At 38.4% G+C, this 19,565-nt stretch overlaps 1 protein-coding gene across 1 annotated transcript in view; it reads left to right on the top strand.

Moving 5' to 3' along the window:
- Nucleotides 1-19,565, top strand: part of ROBO1 (roundabout guidance receptor 1) — a 448,749-nt gene that overhangs the window by 257,585 nt on the left and 171,599 nt on the right. The gene's annotated exons all lie outside the window — the stretch shown is intronic.

The following is a 19,565-nucleotide window of genomic DNA, read 5'->3' as shown; positions in this document are numbered from 1 at the left end:
TTTTTCATAGTGGTGGTTTTTAGGAAAAAGGGAGTGGTGATATTCCATTATGGCCATAATAGATGTTAGCACCCTGACTGCGGAAGCAGTGGTAGCTTTTTCCCTTTTCCAGTGGATCTTCCCAACCCAGGAATCAAGCCAGTGTCTCCTGCATAGCAGGCGGATTCTTTACCAACTGAGCTATCAGGGATGCCCCTCTCATTCTATAGCTAGATAGATAAATTGATTGATTGATAGCAATATGGAGCTTTAAAATGAAGACAATAGGTTATTTGGAAATAACTGAACCATGCTGTCCTCCAACTGTGGGATGAAAACGCTATAAAATTCAATACCATCACAATTTCTTTTGCATTGATGTAAAACTGGCACTGGGCTAGGAGCTAGGGATGTATCAATGAACAATGACAATGTCCCCAACTTCTGAAAACTTTTGGTCTTCTGGGCAACTTATTTCAACATGTGAGTATAATGATGAGGCGTAAACTTAGAAAGAGGATATGATCTGATGCCAGAATAGACGGATAACCTGGGCCAGACTTTTAGAGAGAAATTACAGAGGGGAAACGTGGTTGGAGACATAAGGAATGAGCTTGTGTTAGTCAAGAAAAAGGACGGAAGTAGGTAAGAATGGCAGTGGAGTTTTAGCAAAATGGACGGAATTGAGAGCTGGATCAAAACCATCAAGTTCTATCAATTTTAGTTTTGATCCAGCTCTCAGTTCCGTTCATTTGGCTAAAACTCCACTGCCATTCTTACCTACTTCTGTCCTTTCTCTTGACTTAAATGTAGATTAGAAGAGGAGCAGGATTTGGTACAACAGAGTTAGGGGAAGGTAGGTGGAATAGGAGGAGTAGTAGAGAAGAGTGAGAAGATCAGAAGCTCAGTTTTGGATATAGTCAATTTGCAATGTGAGAGGATCGAAATAAGGAAGTTTATGTGTCTGTTGGATACATCGGCTTGGCATAGCTATGTTCCTTCTCTGATAGACTTTCTCGATGGCTCAGAGGGTGAAGAATCTGCCTGCAATGCAGGAGACACAGGAGATGCAGGTTCGATTCCTGGGTCAGGAAAGGTATCCTGGAGTAAGGAATGGCAACCCACTCCAGTATTCTTGCCTGGAAAATTCCATGGACAGAGAAGCCTGGTGGGCTACAGTCCAAAGGGTTGCAAAGAGTCAGACACCACTGAACATATGTGACTTAGGCATTTAGGCACTTAGTTTATTACACAGAAAACCTAAGCAGGGAAAGCAAGTGCATGTGCAAGCATACACAGTAAGGTTGGCACTTTATATGGATGAGAAAAAATTCCAGAAAGTTCCAGAAAGCAAAACTCTAATTTGCCATGCTCTGGCAACTATTTACATTCTATTTGAATAGCATTTACACTGTGTTAGATATTATAGTTAATCTAGAGATGATTTAAAGTTGACAGGAGGATGAAATGAAAGTTATGAAAGTGAAGTTGCTCAGTCGTCTCCGACTCTTTGCGACCCCATGGACTGTAGCCTACCAGGCGTCTCCGTCCATGGGATTTTCCAGGCAAAGAGTACTGGAGTGGGTTGCCATTTCCTTCTCCAGGGGATCTTCCCCACCCAGGGATCGAACCCAAGTCTCCTGCATTGCAGGCAGTTGCTTTACCGTCCGAGAAGCTGGGGGGATGTGTGTAGGTTAAAGGCAAAATACGCCATTTTATTTGTATAAGGGACTTGATCATCTGCATATTTTGGTATCCTTGGCGGTGGGGGCGGGTGAGTCCTGGAATCAACCCCCCATGAATACCAAAGGAAGACTGTGTGTCTTCACTCTTACTATTCTAGTACTGAGTTTCATTCTCTCAGTAGTCATATCTTTTGGTGGAATGTGATTAAGGGATATGTCTCTTCTCTTCATCTGTAGGAAGATGTTCCTTATTATTTTGGTTTACTCTAACAGAAAAATAACTTTAACAGGCAACAGATATTGGGTATATGTAAGATGGAATACTTTGTCTCAAATATATTACCTAAATTATGTCATTTAATCCTTATCCCTATCACACAAGGCAGCTACTGTGATTATCATCTCCATTTTGCAGTGATTAAAGAGTAGAAAGAGATAGAATAACTTGCACAAAATCACATTTCTAAAATGTGGTGGAAGTGAGATTCAAACTTAGATTGTTTTTTGTGTCCGAGTCATCTCTCAAGGACTTGAACTCCATCAATGCATTTAAAGAAGTGACTCCTCAAGGAAAGTTTTTCCTTCCATTTGTGAAGGTCAAATTCTGCTCTGTATTCAGATATATTTCCATTTTTTTGAGTTATGCCTTCATGCTTCTGCTACTGTTCCCTTTGGTGATGAGGTGTAACTTCCATATGAGCGTGAGTTTAAAATCCTCTCCTATTTGCAAAACCATGGACTCTAAAAATTTTCTGTGTAAAGTATTCTTGTAAACTCAACCGTAACAGCTGTAGACTGATTTTTCCTCCTTTTGGTACAAAATTATAATACTGTGTACTAACTCCCTTTTATAAGTTTTATGAGAAATTATAAATCATCTTCATGTTTACACCAATGCCTTCACCAGAAAGCTTATGCTACTTGAAGGAAGTGATTTCAGTATTTTCTTTTCTATCTTCCCATAATATCTTGTTCTTTGAGATCTCGATAAAGATGGTTTCTGGGCCCTGTCTTCATGTTATTTATATATGCAAAGCTGTTCATGAAGGCTATGAACTTTTCAAAAGTTTTCTATCAAAATATGTCTTTTAAACCAGGATGTTACACATTTTCTGTTATGGGAAGGGGAGGCTATGATTTTGTTCCTTGAGAATATGTTAAGAAAGGCTTTATCCTTTGCACTGAGAAATAGCTTCCTAGTTACTAATGAGTATAATTAAAAGGATGCCTGGAGTATGAGTTGATGCCCTGACTTTTATTGATATCATGCTTCATTATTTTTCTCGTGTAATTTATCAAATTCATTTTTGAAAAAAAAGTTTAGCTTTGTACTGTGTTATCTAGGGTAGGTATTGGAAAAAAAAGGCACCTTTTATAGACCCAATTTTTTTTGTAAAGAAACTACAGATGACGTGTCAATAGTTTGAAAACATGACTTAATTTTTAGTGTGATTTGTTTTCTGTTAAGTCTGATTACAATACGGAACTATTTATAAGTTCTGAAAAGTATTTAAAATGAGTCATATGAAGCTATTTCTTCTTTAAATTCTGAGAATCTGGTCACTGGTAAAGATGTCATTGCAGAACTACTCTTCTGCTCTGTTCAGAACTCTGTGTTCTAGTTTTAACTCTGTCTTATAACTAGCTTTTGCAAATGACTCAGGTTTTCATTTCCTTCTTTTAAAATAAAGAGGCTCCTCCCAACTAACATGTTTCATACTGTTTCCATTTAAAATAACAGTAATGATACCAAATGGTGCTTCCCTGGTGGCTTAGTCAGTAAAGAAATTGCTTGCCATGCAGGAAACTGGGGTTCAGTCCCTGGGTTGGTAAGATCTCCTGGAGAAGGGAAAGGCAAACAACTCCAGTATTCTTGACTGGAGAATTCCGTGGACAGAGGAACCTGGTGGGCTATAGTCCATGGGGTTGCAAAGAGTTGGACATGACTGAGTGACTAACACCCAAACACAAGAATACTAAACACCTAAATAGCGCTTACTGTGTTTTGGGAAGATCTGTTCTACATATTTTAATTATATGTAATTTCATATAATCCAATGAAGTAAGCATAATGATGAATATTTCCATTTTACTAATTAGGAAAATTGAGGTACAGAGAGGTAAATGATCTGCCCAGAGTGACACACCTAGCTGAAGCCAGAGCCAGGATTCCCATCCAGACAACTGAGTTTCATAATTTATATTCTTAACCAGTACACTAGACACCTCCTACTGTATTTTTATTTGCTATAGTTTTGTAGTTTCTAAAGCTTCTTAATTCTAAATTGAGTGGTGCGCATGTCTTTAATTACATGTACAAACTTTGACGAAAAGTCGTGATGATAATTCATATGATTTTATTTTTTAAGATGAGTAATTAGTTAATTTCCTTTAAAGATAAAGATAATTTCCTTATAGTTTCCTTTAAATTTAAAATTTTAAAATAATTCAGTATTTTCTTGAATAAACAAATGTTTTAGTATTTTGCTTTTAAAGAAAATTTAGTTTATTGAAGCTTAATCTGCTATATTTCAAAAGGAAAACAAAAAACAAAAAAACATTGGCCCATATACCTGCATTTAGACCCCATTATTAGCAAGTTTTTCCTCTGTCTTATCATCAAACTTTAGGTGACATTTGATGATGGTTATTTGTAAGGCTAAAATAATATGAGGATTTCAAATAAAGTATACATTGGAATTACTATAGAGTATTTTTTAAATGCTAAAACCAGATTTCAAGCTCAAGATAGTCAAATTGATAGTTATGAGTATCTTCTTTAAAAAACTCTATGGGAGGTTACATTATGCATTCATGGCTAAAAAAGCAGTGAATTAAAATGAAGTCTTTGGAGTCTGATGGATTCATGCTTGTATTTGACCTCCATGAGTTAATAACTGTAATTTGTAAGTTAACTTCCTTCTATAAGCCTCTCTTTCTTCATGCATAAACATTGAGATTGTTACTTATTTCCTAAGATTATCAGAAGGGTTAAATGTGATAGCAAATGTTATAAACTTAACACATGTTAGAGACTATTAATGCTGGTTTTAGTTTGCTTTCATTGATATAAAATATTGAGGTAGGAACTGAAACCATTATAGAATTTGTCTTGGATGTAGTCCCCATTTTACATGATTGTTCTCATCAATGCTATAGTGACAGCCAGGACAGGAATAGTCCTTTCTGATACGCAGGCTGCTCATCCCTGCACCTCTTGATAGATTTCTACTTGCTATTGTCCATTCAACACTTGCGGCACTTGGATGCACTCAACCCATGACTGCATAATTACTGGTGAAATTGCTTGTTACTGAATTCTGCTACTTCAGCAGCTCTCTATCTAATAATGGCACATTAGTGGGTAAAGTAATAAATCATATTTTAAAACTCATAACATTTGCAAGAATGACAGGATGATGAAAACAAAGAAACACATTCCAGACCAAAATTAAAGCCTCCAAAGCTATTGTGCTGTCTAGTCTTGTTTATGGAAATGACACCGACCATCACCACATTCAATTACGAGACAAATTCTATCAGCATCTCTTAGTACCACGCTTCACGCCAGATGGTAAGGCATGGTTTCCCACAGTGAGGTCCCAGGACTCATGCAATCCGGAGAAGCTGAAACCATTCTACATGAAAGTCAGCTCCCCAGGGCCCAAGGGGAGTTGAGCACATGGTAGGCAGATGAAGCCCTAGGAGGGTCCCCTGTAGCACAGCCTGAAGCAATGTAACATCACAGTAGATAGCTGGAAAACACCTGCAGCTGAATCGGTATTCTAGACAGCAGTCAGGGATGGCTTCGCTCATTTAAAGCTGAGCTCCTGTAATATCCTGGAGACAAACTGCAGGAGCAGATGCAACAGCAGCCTCTTGATGGAAAAAAAGCAGCCACAAGAGAACTCTGTATATTGATGCTGATAATAATTACACTGAACATTGCTACATAGCACTTCTAGATATGTATCTCTCATTCTCATCACGGTTATGCAAGCAAGGTAGGGCTCCTATTTTGAAGCCAATTTTGAGGATAAGATAATGGATGGATAAAGGGGTAAGTGACATGCTCAACAGCATGCAGGTAGAAAAGGCTGACATATCAGCACAGGCAGACACAGATTTTGAAGAGTCTCAAGCTCATGAAAATTTCAGGCTTTTTACAGTATAAGAATGCATAATCAGGAGTGTTGTAGGAACCTGTGTCAGTGAAAGGCCTTAAAGCTTAAACTTTATTTGATTCAGGATAAATCCGCTCGTGCAGATTGGGTTTTAAAGTTGCTGGCTTTCCCAGGGCAGAAATATCAGAGTCAGGGTTTGAACTGTGATCGTGGAGATTTTGCTGTTTCATTTTATTGAAGCAAAGATGCTCTCTGGCTTGCCATGCTGTTCTTCTTATTAGATAATTTAGCAAGTTGGTGTGTATTCTAATAATAACCTACAGGGTAGGATCACAGACAACTGTTAATACTGTAAAGATTCTTCTGTTTTTTTGTGCCTCACTTAACAGTGTGCCTATAATGAGAGACTTTAGGAAGAAAAAGTGACATCAGGAAAGTGGATATTGGCAAGAAAATAGAGAAACAGACCCTGCCGGTTATGTATCAGGCAGCTTCCCCCCTTCCTTCCTTTTTGATGCTGGAGCTTCAGTTCTGATCTGTTATGTTTATCCCTCTGTCATAAGAATTAATTAAGGAAGGACAGTCCTCTTACTAGGTCTGGGGTAAATCCTTTTTTTGTACTATCACACTTCTTAGCAATAACTGCTTTCAAAAATAATGGTTGACCCCTTCCTTGACAATTAAATAGGAAGGGAAGTCTGATGAGACTCTTTCAAAAGACTGAGATGGCATTTCCTAATCCTGCTACCTTTTCCTATCGCTTCTCCTTATGAGAACTAGAATTCTAGTTGCCATCTGTCAACTATAACACGGAAGGAGACACATAAAGTGAGTACTGGAAAGTGGAAAAGTAAAACCTGGATCTGCAGGACACTGATAACTGGAGAATGGACTAGTTCGTGAGCTTACTACCTCAGGACACTTTGGTTAGATAATATTCTGTCCTTGTTGATGAATCCAATAGAGTCGGAAGCATTGGCAGTTTTGAGCTGAGTGTCCTTGCTGATACAAATATTTAAAGCCATGGACATGAATTTTAAGCTGCATAGGAGAAATTACAAATCTCAAAGAGGAATATATGAAAAGAGAGGAGAGGATTGGAGTGGTATCCAAGACCTGATGTTTAGATAAGTATTCATTTCTTGACACAAAGTATCATAAGAGCAAGACAACTGGAAAAGTAGGCTGTGAGAGATTCGAGAACTTATCTTTCAGAATTCAAACAGCCTCCTGTTTATATCAGGGTCCATGGTTTCTTGACACTGGAGGACAAGACTGCAAATGGAGATTAGTTGTTGTTATTGTTGTTGTTGTTTGTTGTTTAGTTGCTAAGTTCTGTCTGACTCTTTGCCACTCCATGGACTGTAGCCCGCCAGGCTCCTCCATCCATGGGATTTTCCAAGTAAGAATACTGGAGTGGGTTGCCATTTCCTTCTCCAGGGGGTCTTCCCGACCCAAGGATAGAACCCGTGTCTCTTGCATTGGCGGGTGGATTCGTTACTGCTGAGCCACCAGGGAATTTCATTATAAAAGTTAAAGCAAAAAAAAGCCAGAATTTTATGTGAGCTATCAATAGATAATGAGCTACAAGACATTGGTAGAATTGGAGAAGGTGTGGGGATGAATACATGGGGTTGAAGTGTCCGAATTCTGATTCAATAGAGGTGGTAGCTGAACAGAGGTGATAGTGATAGCTAGCTGTATGTTTGAATGGTTTGAGGAATAAGATTGGGGGCGGGGGGGGGGGGATGTTCTTGAGAGTGTGAGAACACTGAACTAAAAGTCTCAGGGAGCTTGAAAAGGAAATATTCACACTCCTTCCTAGCATTGAAAAGTTGAGGGAATACGGGCTTCCCAGTATTCTCTCAGGTTAACCAGACTTTATTGAAGACAAAAGAATATGAAGAATGTGAAAGAGACGAAAGATAAAAGGTGGATGAATGTATTAAAAACAAAATATAGGGAATTTTTGTTTCCATACGATGATGTGCACCATTTATATTTTAGAGGTGATTTTTATTTGCATGTGAAATATGACTTGTGCTGCTCAAAATGTTGGCCACAAATCATTACCCACAGTGAATCTCCTTCTTTATTCTAAGGTGCTGAGAGATTATGGAAAGGTAGTTATTCTCATTCATTAAAAGATTAGTTCATACTTGAACCCCAACTCCGTTGGCCAATTTGAACCAAAAGTTGAAGCCTAAATTAATGTTTTTGAAAGGAGAATACTATTAACAATCTTTTAGGTTTAATTTTTCTCTGTATTTTCACCATTAAGTGACAACCTTGCTCTGATCCATCCTGGTCCCCTGGGATACAAAACCAGTGTTGACTTGCTGAATTTTAGTTCCGTGTGGTCTAGTTCTCTAGATTTGCCAAGATCTGTCAACACTTATTCGAAATAAATTTCAGCACTTTATTCAGAGTTACTGTTTTATTACTAGGTTTACTATTTTGGATGACAATACTTGTCTTTTCATAGCTTAGTATTTGTCTCAGCCCATTTTGGGTTAGTGAAATGAGCCCATTCATAATTCTTTTCTGATAAGTGGTAGAAACATTTACCTGGTCTCCTGAATATTATAGCTAGTTGTGGCATTGTTAAAATTTCATAGTGGGAAATCTGGTCTAATTCTTTATGTAATACATTTATAAAATGGTGAAATTATAGAGTAATTTAGATATATCTTGTTCTAATTCCTCAATTAATTTTTAATGTCTTATAAATTTAGAGTTTTGTTTTAGCTGTGTTGGTTCTGCCAGATTGAATAAGAAGCCCTCACATTTTGTAATCGTAGAATCAAATACTCTACACTTCAATTACTTGTTTCTTTTTTAACAAAACAATAACACGTCAAGAAATGGTTAACAATTAGATAATGTGAAAAAATTTCAAATTATAACAGTAATAAGACTGTGTTAAGAAGAAGTAAGCAAAATAATTGAACTCAGAGTGGGGAGTTGAATTTGAATATAAGAGATCTAATTATTTTATTTGCAACACTGGATGTTCTAAGTCCTACAGGTAACCTTTTGAATTCTGTCCTTTCAACTTGTTCTGAAATCAGTGTACATGAATATTAGTACATGAAAATCACATAGAAGTGATAGTTTGTATTAAATCAGGCTTTTACTTAAAATAATGTGAAGCAGCAGGCAAAGGAAACCCCATCAAAGTGAAAGCAGTTATGGTTATTATGTACTTTGGTTGAACTCATTTTCTTTAATTAATCAGTAACATCTTGTTTCCAAAAATCAGTGTGGGATTGTTAAAAAATTTCTGATTTACTTCAATTAAATAAATGCTTGGATTTAACTATTTTAAATATTACTCTTTCCATAATCCATCTCAAAGAATCATTGAAGTACTTGCTGTATTCATTTCAATTAATATAGTTAATTTTAAGTACTAAATCATATAAAGACAATAACGTTATGAATTGTCATATTACAGCAAGCTTGAAATATCAGCCTGTGCATACAGGATTACTAATTAGTTTTTTAATAAGTTGCTTAAGGAAACAATTAAATCAGCATGTTTAATAATTTAGGCCAGTGATTCTCAAAGTATGGTTTTTTAGCCAGCAGATTTCTGTATCACCTGGGACTTTGTTAGAAATCAAATTCTCAGGCCCTGTAGTGAAGTAACTGGATTGAATACCCTGAGCATGTGTGTCAATGGTCTGTATTTCATAGATGCTTAGGTGAATCTGATGAGCTGGTTTGAGGGCCACTAGTTTAGGAGTTTCAGCTCTGGAGTTACACAAACCAAAGCCCAGATTCTACCTTTTTCACTCAATAACTGTGTAACATTGGGTGAGTTGCTTAACTTCTCTGAGAACTCAGATCTCAAACACTTGTAAAATGGTAAAATGATAATACCTGCATCACGGAGATGCCAGGAGAATTAAACCAAAGGCTCATATTAAGTATGTGGCATCATCTTGAAGCATACTAAGTATTCAATTTATGATGGTTTTAAGAATGCTACCACCACTACCATTGCTCATACTAAAGCTAGTTACATAATACGTGACCAGAATAATTTCTCTTTTCTAAGTTACTTGCATATCAAACTTATGGGACAGAAACTCCTATTAACTTTACTTTTCACAAAAGGAAAAGGAAAGCAGAGAAAAGCAATGAGTAATAGGTCACAGAGCCAGTTTCAAATCTGGAAGTCTGACCTTAGGACTTGAGTTCTTACCTATTTCTCTTTACTGATTTTGTGTTGTTAAAAATAAACACAGTTCACATTCATTTAATTCTTGTGCATATGTGCTAAGTTGCTTCAGTCGTGTTCAACTCTTTATGACCAGGCTCCTCTGTCTATGGGATTTTCCAGACAAGAATAGTGGTGTGGGTTGCCATGCCCTCTTCCAGGAGATCTTCTCCATCCAGGGATCAAACCTGCATCTCTTATGTCTCCTGCTTCGGGAGGTGGTTTCTTTACCACTAGCTCTTGTTGAATTAAGAGTTTGACAGTTGAGAACTAGTAGTTTTCATTGGCAATTTTAAAAAGTACTGATTCTGATTTACTGTTGAAAACCAAACAGCCCTCTTTGTGAACTCTGATGAACTAAGAAAAAAGGGAAATAATATATCCATTATTTGAAGAGAGCATTTATATACTTATGATGATTTGCACCGCAAAGCTAAATGGATGCAAGTACACAGAGAATAGTCATTGTACATTGCTACAGTGAAAATGCAAGGTGGACAGATGTGGAAGTCACTGGGTATAAGAAATTATTGGAATAGTTGGAATCAGTTAACTTCAAGCAGTATTGTAAAAGGGAAGGTACTCACTAGAGAGAAAGAATTTCCTTATTTATCTTCAAATAAGAAGTAATTGCATCATAAGCAGAATTTGTAAGATTTGTCTAATTGATGAGCACACAAGACAGGTCTGTCTGAGAAGTAAAAGAAGGTGAAGACAGTTAAGATGTTGTTAGCAACGCACAGTTCTGTGTATTGAGGGGAGTGAAATAGTAAAAGCATAAATGATAATTGATTGGGAAAGATGAGAAGTCAGTGAGAGCTTGGAGTCTCACCAGGAGAACATGTCCACTTTGAAAGTGGTTGAGGTCTCCACGTTGTTGTACTGTTCTCAGATTGAAAGGAAATAAATACAGAAATTAAAGAAGATAAAAGAGTTTGTTAATTAATAGATTAAAACAAGGAGAAATATAAAGGTGGCTAATTGTGATGTTTTTATAGTAGTGTTAGTCACTTAGTCATGTCTGACTCTTTGCAGTTTCTTGGACTGTAGCCTTCCAGGCTCCCCTGTCCATGGAATTTCCCAGGCAAGAATACTGGAGTGGGTAGCCACTCCCTTCAAGGGATCTTCCCGATCCAGGAATTGAACCATGGTCTCCTGCATTTCTGGGAGATTCTTTATCAGCTGAGTTACCAGGTATTGGGCTTCCCTGGTGGCTCTGAGTAGAGAACCCACCTGCAATGTGGGGGACCTGGGTTCAATACCTGGTTTGGGCAAATCCCCTGGAGAAGAGCATGACAACCCACTCAGTACTCTTGCCTGGAGAATCCCCATGGACAGAGGAGCCTGGTGGACTGCAGTCCATGGGGTCACAAAGAGTTGGACACGACTAAGCAACTAATGTTTCCTTAGAAATGATGTATGTTTCCATACAGCTCAACATTCTGAACTGGAATTTTGAATTGATGCCTGACTGAACTCAGTGCCAGTGCTCCTAACTTGTACCTGTGTCTGTACTGGCTCCTTATGTGTTTGATCTTAAAACTAATTGTGACTCACCTTTATTAAGTATTTTAGAGTCTAACAGCAATGACATTTAGACTTTACATGAGTAATCTCATTTAGTTATAACAGTGAATAATCACTATCATTATCCCCATTCTACAGATGAGAAAATTGAGGTATTGAATAGTAAATGTGTAGTTTGACCCTGAATTCACTCTCAACCTCAGCTAACCTAAATCGCGCACTCTTATCTTTGTATGACTAGTTATAAATGTTTTGGTTACAATTGTTATACACTGATAATGCTTATATATGTTAGCATATTTAAGAAAGTATAAAACTATTATTTAAAATGTCATATCTTCTGATTGACTAGGCACCATTCCCTAGCAATCACTCTTGCTTTAGATGCTCAAAAGCCTTAGTTAGTTCAAGTGAAAGTTGCTCAGTCCTGTCTGACTCAGCAACTCCATGGACTGCAGCCTTCCAGGCCCTTCTGTCCATGAGATTTTCCAGGCAAGAATACTGGAGTGGGCTGCCATTTTCATAGAGCCATAATCATGTTTTAGATTTCTCAAGTCGCACTATATTTAAACAATGAGCGACAATGTTTCATTCATAACAACTCTCTGTTCCTTGTACAGTGAAGTATAATTTGGCATGATTTAATCTAGGCCCAGATATCATAGTTCACCAAAAGAGAATTAATTTAGTATGGTCTAAGGAGTGCAGCCTTTGGAGGTGTGATTTATACTGGTGTTTCAGTTATTAACTAGTTGCATGACCTAAGGCGAGGCATTTTATTTCTATAAATCTGCTTCTTTCTCTGTAAAGTAATGAATATATGTCTTCTACTACTATTATTGTATTAAGTCTGAATTTTTCCTGCAGTTAGAATATCACAAAGGCAGTAGAACGTAAGAGTAAAATAGACCTGACTTAATCTTGGAATAGCTTCTTAGGTGTCTCAGTGGTAAAGAATCCACCTGCCAATGCAGGAGACATTGGTTTGACCCCTGGGTAGAAAGATCCCCTGGAGAAGGAAATGGCAACCCACTCCAGTATTCTTTCCTTGGAAACCCGTGGACAGAGGAGGCTGACAGGCTACAGTCAATGGTGTTGCGAAAGAGTCAGACATGATTTAGCAACTGAAAAATAACAAGAATGTTGGAATAAGGTAACATTTTAGAATCTTAAATTTCCTGGAATTGCTATTATGTGGGTGGTGGGGGGCTTCCCAGGTGGTGGTAGTGGTAAAGAACCCGCCTGCCAATGCAAGAGACTTAGGAAATGCAGATTCGATCCCTGGGTTGGGAAGATCCCCTGGAGGAGGGCATGGCAATCCACTCCAGTATTCTTTCCTGGAGAAGCCCATGTACAGAGGAGCCTGGTGGGCTACAGTCCATGGGGTCGCAAAGAGTCAGACATTGCTGAAGTGACTTAGCAAGCACGCACTATTATGGAACTAATTGTGTGGTATATGTTTAGAGCTGCCATTAATAGTGAAGTACCATTAAGAGAAAATATAATTAACTGTATGTGTAGATGGAATCCTGGGTGTGTAGTAAATGCTGAGTTACTTTTGTTTGTTTTACTAATGGCTATTTTTCTTCAGATTTTCCTCGTAACAAATAACATTCATTTTTTAAAATTATTTATTTTTAATTGAAGGAAAAACAAACAACCCAGTCAAAAACTGGGCAAAAGACCTAAACAGACATCTCTCCAAAGGAGACATGCTCTGAGTGTGTTAGTCACTAAACTCTTGTCTGACTCTTTGTAACCCTGTGGACTGTGGCCCAGATGGTCAATAAACACATGAAAAGATGCTCAACATCGCTCATTATTAGAGAAATGCAAGTCAGTACTACAATGAGAGATCACCCCATACTGATCAGAATGGCCACCATCAAAAAACCTACAAACATGGAGAAGGAAATGGCAACCCACTCCAGTATTCTTGCCTGGAAAAGTCCATGGACAGAGGAGCCTGGTGGGCTGCAGTCTATGGGGTTACATGACTGAGCATGTGTGCATGAGGGTGGAGGGAGATGGGTTGGTAGCAATAAACTGGTAGAACTAAAAGAAAAAAAACCCTACAAACAGTAAATGCTGGAGAGGGTATGGAGAAAAGAGAACCCTTTTGCACTGTTGGAGGGAATGTAAATTGGTAGAAACAATCACTTTTAAAATTTATTATTTATACATATGTTTATTCAGGGATTATTTTTTCACTGTTTTCAGAGTGCCTACATGAATTTCTGACACATAGTAGGCGATCAATCAATATTTATTGAAAAACTGAATGATGTCACAGACATATATTAAGCCACTATTGTATCCTTAGCTCAATGCTAAATTTTGGGAAAATATGAAGATAAAACAGTCAATTTTAGTATTTGAGGATGGCAGTATTTAATGGGAACAAAGAAATATGTATGATAATAATTGTAATATAATATAATAAATACTCTGGTAGTCATTTCATTAATGCTATCTAGAGGAATCCTGGAATGTGTGAGAAAAGAGCTCTGTTTAATTGTCTTTTGCAAATTTAATGGAGGTGTACTAGGTAGCAATGGAGGAAATGAATGACCCTTGTAGACTGAGTATTGCAAATGTGAGCAGAGAGGAGGTATGTTTGGATAATGGAACAAATATTGAAGCATAGGATATGGGGATGGAAGTATTTATAGGTCACCTAGTTAAAATTTCAACTTGAAGTTAAACAAGGCCACTTGGAATCAATAGAGTTTTTTTTGTTTTTTTGTTTTTTTCTTTTTTTGACCATGTGGCCTGTGGGATCCTAGATCCTTGACCAGGGATTGAACCCTCACTCTCTGCATTGGAAACACGGAGTCTTAACCACTGGACCATCAGGGAAGTCTAATAGAGATTTCAAAGCAAGGGAGTGACAAGGACACCATCTCTTGGACACTAGATGTTATTTACAGTGGAATACCCTAGTGGCTCAGATGGTAAAGAATCCACCTGCAATGCAGGAGACCCAGGTTCATCCCTGGGTTGGGAAGATCGCTTGGAGAAGGTAATGTATTCCACTCCAGTATTCTTGCTGGAGAATTCCATGGACAGAGGAGCCTGGTGGGCTCGATTCACAGGAGCACAAAGAGTAGGACACGACTGAGCGACTAACACTAACACTTTCACAATGGAATAATTGCTTTGTCTGACAAGATTGGAGGCTGTGTGAAAGGAGACCCATTTGCACAGTACATCAAGAGATGGCAAGCTACAGAATTTTCAAAGTAGAGTTTTAGAATTTTAAGTTTTTATATGCCTGTTTAGTAACAAATATTTGCAGTTACAACTACAGGTTAGGCTCCAAAATCACTGCAGATGGTGACTGCAGCCATGAAATTAAAAGATGCTTACTCCTTGGAAGAAAAGTTATGACCAACCTACATAGCATATTCAAAAGCAGAGACATTACTTTGCCAACCAAGGTCCGTCTAGTCAAGGCTATGGTTTTTCCTGTGGTCATGTATGGATGTGAGAGTTGGACTGTGAAGAAGGCTGAGCACCGAAGAATTGATGCTTTTGAACTGTGGTGTTGGAGAAGACTCTTGAGAGTCCCTTGGACTGCAAGGAGATCCAACCAGTCCATTCTGAAGGAGATCAGCCCTCAGTTTCTTTGGAAGGAATGATGGTAAAGCTGAAACTCCAGTACTTTGGCCACCTCATGCGAAGAGTTGACTCATTGGAAAAGACTCTGATACTGGGAGGGATTGAGGGCAGGAGGAGTAGGGGACGACAGAGGATGAGATGGCTGGATGGCATCACTGACGCGATGAACGTGAGTCTGAGTGAACTCCAGGAGTTCATGATGGACAGGGAGGCCTGGCATGCTGCGATTCATGGGGTCGCAAAGAGTCGGACACGACTGAGCGACTGAACTGACTGAGACAGCATATTAAAAAGCAGAGACATTACTTTGTCAACAAAGGTCCATCTAGTCAAGGCTATGGTTTTTCCAGTCATGTATGGATGTGAGAGTTGGACTATAAAGAAAGCCGAGCACAGAGGAATTGATGCTTTTGAACTGTGGTGTTGAAGACTTTTGAGAGTCCTTTGGACTGCAAGGAGATCCAACCAGTCCATCCTAAAGGAGATCAGTCTTGGGTGTTCATTGGAAGGACTGATGCTGAAGCTGAAATTCCAATCCTTTGGCCACCTCATGCGAAGAGTTGACTCATTTGAAAAGACCCTGATGCTGGGAAAGAGTAAGGCAAAAGGAGAAGGGGACAACAGAGGATGAGATGTTTGGATGCCATCACCGACTCAACAGACATAGGTTTGGGTGGACTCTGGGAATTGGTGATGGACAGGGAGGCCTGGCGGTTCATGGGGATGCAATGAGTCCACACGACTGAGAGACTGAATTGAACTGGCACTACAGGTGTTGTAAAAGCATTTACTGTGTACTATTATATACTGATGCTGAGCTATGAAATATGTTTTTAAACATCATGTAACATTTTATTAAAAATTAAAGGTTAGATTTAAAATACATATCAATACAATTTCTATTAATATCCAGTACCAATGGATATTTTATGTAGACCTGGAATATTGCTCACTAACTTTAGATATTCTTTGTTTAAAAGAGGTCTCAACTTTGCCTGTGAATTGGAAAGAACCGATTGCATCCTAAAACAATTGCTTCTGAATTTCTGGATGTGGGATGCATACATTTGAATTTTTCTATCTCAGGGAATACTAGAGTGAAGTCATTGGTACGAACCATGTAAAGGGATTAGAAGAGTGAGTTCAACCCTGAGCACAGAGAAAACATGAGAGACGAGTATTATTTTATATTAGAATCACATAGGAAATTACTTCAAACTACATCCATTGCTACACCTTTCTAGAGATTATATATATTCATCTGGGTTATATGCTTTGAATTCATTAAGATTGAATTAAACTCATAGTTACCCTAGACAAACAAGCTGGCTACAATCTGGTTTATTTATTAAATTTATTTTTGGCTACATCAAAATAATTTGGGATCTTAGTTACCTGACCATGGTTTGAACTTGCACTCTTGGCATTGAAAGCGTGGAGTCCTAATAACCAGACCACCAGGGAATTCCTTAGGATTTGGTTTAATATGGGAATTTGGGGTTGGAGAGAAGCTGCTGATTTGGGGGAAAAATATAAAATACAGTAAATTTGAATATGAATATATGAAGTTGATGCAGAGTGAGCATTTCATGTTGACTCTAGGATTTCTCAGTGTTCTTATTTACTGAGAGAGGAAATACTCAAGGAATAAGAGTGGTTATTATTATTTATTTTTTAAGAGAAGTGGTATTGGTGAAGACCATGTGTGTTTAGAATTCAGTCCTGTGAAGGATGAGGGATCCAAGTCGTTATATGTGATGAAAGTGGAATCATTGGTTTAGCACTTGGGTAAAAATAATCTCAGCTAGGGTTGTAAATACTGAAGTTATTTTCCCACATAAAAAAACTAGAGAACATCATATGGTTGAATAATATTGAGTCAGGAAATGTATTTTGCAAAATAAAAAAAATATATATAGAACCTTTAAAAGGACAACATATGGAGAAAAATTCATAAAGATCAAGAAGGGAAACAGCTGGAGACAAGGAAAGAAAGGCAAGAGAAAAAAATACGGTAGGCCGAAGACAGATTAGGCTGCCAAGAAGGAGCTTGCATGCAGGCGTGCATGTGTGTTCAATCACTCAGTCATGTCCAGCTCTTGGTGACCCCATGGACTGGAGCTGGCCAGACTCTTCTGTCCAGGGGTTTTCCCAGGCAAGAATACTGAAGTGGATTGCCATTTCCTTCTTCAGAGTATCTTCCTGACCCAGGGGTTGAGCCCACTACTTCTGTGTGTCCTGCATTAGCAGGCAGATTCTTTATCGCCCAATCACCTGGGAAGCCTGCCAGCAAGGCACAGTGGTCCACAGAAACAATTCTCCAGAACAATCAAGTAGGACGAACGTGAAATAAGGCTTTCTAATCGTGGCAATTAAGAGATTATTAAAAATCTTAAGTTGGGAAGTGTTTTCAGTAGGATGAAGACAGAAAAGCTTAGTGTGTCTCAACTTGAAGAATGTTTGGCTGTGGAGGAAGGAATATGAAAGTGCTTTTGAGAAAAGTTTGAGATGGCTTTGGCTAATGGAGAAATATAGTCATACATCCATACGGAATAGAATAATTATTAAAGTAGAAAGATAAAAATGACATAATGGACAAGTTAGGCACAGATTATTTTACACAATTATTTATTTATTTTTTTGGATTTGTTGTTATCAGTTGCTCAGTTGTGTCCAGCTTTTTGCAACCCCATGGACTGCAGAACGCCAGGCTGCCCTATCCTTTACCATGTCTCAGAGTTTGGTCAAACTCATGTCCATTGAGTCAAAGATGTAATCCAGCCGTGAGCAGTGATGCATCATGATGGATTGTAACGATGCATGATGATGGTTGGAATGATGATGCAATCCAACCTGATGGACTGTGGACGGAGTTTTGGGACATTGTACAGGACACAGGGATCAAGACCATGCCCAAGAAAAAGAAATGCAAAAAGGCAAAGGGCTGTCTGAGGAGGCCTTACAAATAACTGTAAAAAGAAGAGAAGTGAAAAGCAAAGGAAAAAGAAAAGGTATACCCATGCAGAGTTCCAAAGAATATCATGAAGAGATAAGTAAGCCTTCCTCAGAAATCTGTGCAAAGAAATAGAGGAAAACAATAGAATGGGAAAGACTAGAGATCTCATCAAGAAAATCAGAGATACCAAGGGAACATTTCATGGAAAAATGAGCTCAATAAAGAACAGAAATTGTATGGACCTAACAGAAGCAGAAGATATTTTAAAAAGGTGGCAAGAATACAGGGAAGAACTATACAAAAAAATCTTCATGACACAGATAATCATGATGGTGTGATCACTCATCTAGAGCCAGACATCCTGGAATGTGAAGTCAGGTGGGGCTTAGGAAGCATCACTATGAACAAAGTTAGTGGAGGTGATGGAATTCCAGTTGAGCTCTTTCAAATCCTGAAAGACGATGCTGTGAAAGTGCTGCACTCAATATGTCAGCAAATTTGGAAAACTCAGCAGTGGCCACAGGACTGGAAAAGGTCAGTTTTCATTCCAATCTCAAAGAAAGGCAGTGCCAAAGAATGCTCAAACTACTGCACAATTGCACTCATCTCACACGCTAGTAAAGTAATGCTCAAAATTCTCCAAGCCAGGCCTCAACAACACGTCAACCGTGAACTTCCAGATGTTCAAGCTGGTTTTAGAAAAGGCAGAGGAACCAGAGATCACATTGCCAACATCCACTGGATCATGGAAAACGCAAGAGAGTTTTCAGAAAAACATCTATTCCTGCTTCTTTGACTATGTCAAAGCCTTTGACTGTGTGGATTACAATCAACTGTGGAAAATTCTGAAAGAGATGAGAATACCAGACCACCTGACCTGCCTCTTGAGAAATATGTATGCAGGTCAGGAAGCAACAATTAGAAGTGGACGTGGAAAAACAGACTGTTTTCAAATCGGGAAAGGAGTATGTCAAGGCTGTACATTGTCACCCTGCTTATTTAACTTCTATGCAGAGTACATCATGAGAAATGCTAGGATAGACGAAGCACAAGCTGGAATCAAGATTGCTGGGAGGAATATCAATAACCTCAGATAGGCAGATGACACCACCCTTATGGCAGAAAGCGATGAACAACTAAAGAGCTTCTTGATGAAAGTGAAAGAGGAGAGTGAAAAGTTGTTTTAAAGCTCAACATTCAGAAAACTAAGATCATGGCATCCGGTCCCGTCACTTCATGACAAATAGATGGGGAAATAGTGGAAACAATTGCAGCCTTTATTCTGGGAGGCTCCAAAATCATTGCAGATGGTGTCTACAGCCATTAAATTAAAAGACGCTTACTCCTTGGAAGGAAAGTTATGAACAACCTAGATAGCATATTCAAAAGCAGAGACATTTCTTTGCCAACACAGGTCCGTCTAGTCAAGGCTATGATTTTTTCCACTA

The sequence above is a fragment of the Budorcas taxicolor genome, chromosome 1 (assembly GCF_023091745.1).
Source record: "Budorcas taxicolor isolate Tak-1 chromosome 1, Takin1.1, whole genome shotgun sequence".
In the NCBI taxonomy this organism is placed as follows: Eukaryota; Metazoa; Chordata; class Mammalia; order Artiodactyla; family Bovidae; genus Budorcas; species Budorcas taxicolor.
This window is presented reverse-complemented; position numbering and strand designations above follow the sequence as displayed.